Below are 3263 nucleotides of genomic sequence, written 5' to 3'. Positions count from 1 at the left end.
ATGGTATATTACCAAGCAAAACTGAGACTCTGAGTCAGCACTCTTCTGGGATCTAATAGACTTCTTACCATTAAGCTATCCCCACATCATCTAAACCAGGGGTGGGCAAACTACGGCCCGTGGACCACTTCTGGCCCATCAGATGTTTTTATCTGGCCCTCTAGCTCCCGCCAGGGAGTGGGGCTGGAGGCTTGCCCTGGTCCGCCAGGCCGGCGCTCTCCTGCCCCCGACTCACAATTCCATCTTCCAGCACGCACAGAGCCACACTGCACAGGTGCGACTTCACCATGCTGTTTCTGGGATCAGAACCGCACCCCTACGCAGCACCCTCCCCCCCCCCCAAACACAGCAGCACGCCCAATCCCCTCCCGGTCTCCTACGGCCCCACCCTTGAGAGCCTCGAAACCGCCCAGGGGCCACACCCATCCCAGTTAGGGTGCCTCCACCCATGGCAGTGCCTAGTATGGCCACCTTGGTGTCACTGCTGGGAGGGCCCCAGAAGTCCCCAGTACCGCCCCCTGTAGAGCCCCCCACCACCACACCCCTGAATCCCCCCTCCTCCCACGTTGGTAACATCCCTTATAGAGCCCCCCATGCTAAACCCCAGAAAGTCCTCCTCCCCCACTGGACATTCATGGCCCACCATACAATTTCCATACCCAGGCCAAAAAGTTTGCCTACCCCAACTCTAAACAGTGGATGGAGTTCTCTCTTTCCAGGTGGATCTCTACAATTTTTTCTCAGGCTACCAGAATTACTGTAGATAATTTGTTCAATATTGGAAAAAAATATAAGATACTATACATGCCTTTTAGACAGTGTTTCCTTTTACCAATAAGCCCATCACTGGACCCAAGTATGAGCTCACTTACTTTATTTCCAGACATGCCTTTTAAAAACAAATATCTCTGCTTTATTACTGAGATAACAGCTTCCATTGACAGAGAGAGCAGAGAATGGAGAAGATGAAAAATATTACAAAAAATATTTGTATGTAATATTTTTAGAAAAGGATTATTTAGCTATCTACAATATTAAAACTTATCACTGACATCTTCATTTAAGAACAGTCCTAAGTGAAACTAGAGAGCTATTTTCTAATGTGCTGGCTTTGTTTGTGGATTCTAGTTACCAAGAGTTACATGAACATATTTAAAACACCATATAAAACTTCAAGTACTTGTTTAAAGTTTACCATAATGCTGCAAACTTCTACATAACATTATTGCATAAGAAAAATTACATTTAAAATCATACTACTACAAAACTGTTAAACTTTACAGAAAACCTCAACAATTGCTCTGTCTCATCCATTTTTATTGTTAGGAAATGTTGCATATCTCCCATTTATCTGAGTGTTTTTATTATAGCCATTGCTTAATCTACAAAAGACTAATTTTAAAAGTTAATCAAGAAACACTGACGTAGGAGAAAATAATTTCTTCAACTTGTGATATTACCTCAGTCTTCCCAGCTTGGATCAATAAAAGATAGTTAACCAGTAGTAGAAAAAAGAACTGGCACAATAAACTGTAAGGTTACCACTTATGATCACTGTAAAATAGAATGCTAGTGGTTGCTAGGCATTTAGTTTAGGTCTTAGACCCATCATAGACTACAGCTGACAGCTTTGATATACGTGATTGATTGATGTAATTGAATGTGACAGAGTGCTGCATTTTATAATGTCTCAAGCTTTTAAATGGAGCACTGAATTATATACCTTAAATTTAGGAACAGTATTTCAACCAACTTAATAAGCAGTGTTCACAATAGCATTTGAAAATACAGTCCAACTCTACTGCTCTATTATCTGCAGCTCAGTGGTAAAATCCTTTGGAAACCATTTATCTATTATTCCCTTCTTCTCTGGAAGACAATTTTCTGCAGAGTAAATGCTAGCTAAGCATTGAGACTTTGGTAAAAGAACCCTTTTAACCTGTGACAGCCACAAGCAATTCTCTAGCTGAACTTTGGCGCACTCCCCACTTTCTCTCTTCCTGAGCAACACCACAGCAAAACTTGACATCACATGAGCAATATAATGGAGAGATAATATAAATGGCACCAATTCATACAACTGCATTCTCTGCAGAGATTAGGCCATCTGGATGGGATAGTGTGAATGGTCAGATATCTCTGTCACCTATAGATCACCAAAGATTGCTAGTCACCCATTTATTTCTACATCTGCATGTCTGACGTTGACTGGCATCATCACAGCACAACCATAGGGGAGTATAGAGGGGTTAGGGCTGAAACTAAATGATTTTTTTGCATCAGTCTTCACCACAGTTGGGCAGATATCTCACCCAGACCTGCTCTTTTCTGGTAATAAAGAGGAGCTACTATCAGAGATCGAGGTGTCAGAAGAAGAGGTGCTGGACCAAAAAGGATAATTTAAAAAGCAATAAGCTACCAGGTGCAGAATTCTGAAGGAGCTGAAGTGTAAAGTGGAGAGCACCTAATCAAAATTGGCAATCTCATTAAATACTGTTTCCAGAGGATTGGAGGAGAGCAATGATGTACCTATTCTTGAGAGAGGATCTAGGGGTGATCCAAGTAATTGTAGACCAGTAAGTCTTATATCTGTACCTGGCAAATTGTAGAAACAGTAACAAAACACCTGGAAGATCATGATAGGGCCTTACCAGCACAGTTTCTGCAAAGGAACATTGTGTCTCATCTCAAAAACCTCAATAAAGTAGTGGATAAGGAGAATCATTTGACAATTTTTTCTTAGACTTCCAAAATGCCTTGACAAGGTCCCTCATAAGAGACTACTACAGAAGTTTAATAGTCATGGTGAGAGAAGCAAAGGAGTGTCGTGAATCAGAAAACAAAGAGTAGGATTACATGGTTAATGTTCATCATGGCAAAAGTTTAACAGTGAGGGGCCTCAACATTCTGTACCAGGTCCAGTGTTATTTAATATTAATAATCTGAAAAGGGGAATGAGTAGTGAAATTTGCAGATGACACAATTATTTAGGTTAGTCAAGACCAAAAAACATCTGTGAAGAACTTCAGAGAAACTTATGTAAATTAGCATTAACACAACATGATGACAAATGAAATTTAATGCTGATAAAAACAAAAACTAATGCACACTGGAAAGAAAAGTTTAAACTACCCCTACACCTTACAGGTTCCTAAATTAACTGTCAGTTCAAGAAAGGAACCAGGCAGCATTGTAGGCTGCTCAATGAAAACCTCTTTTCAATGTTCAGCTGCAGTCAAAAAAGCAAACAAGATGGCAGGATG

This window comes from Emys orbicularis, chromosome 2, assembly GCF_028017835.1.
Source record: "Emys orbicularis isolate rEmyOrb1 chromosome 2, rEmyOrb1.hap1, whole genome shotgun sequence".
NCBI lineage: Eukaryota > Metazoa > Chordata > Testudines > Emydidae > Emys > Emys orbicularis.
Note: the sequence above shows the minus strand (reverse complement) of the source record.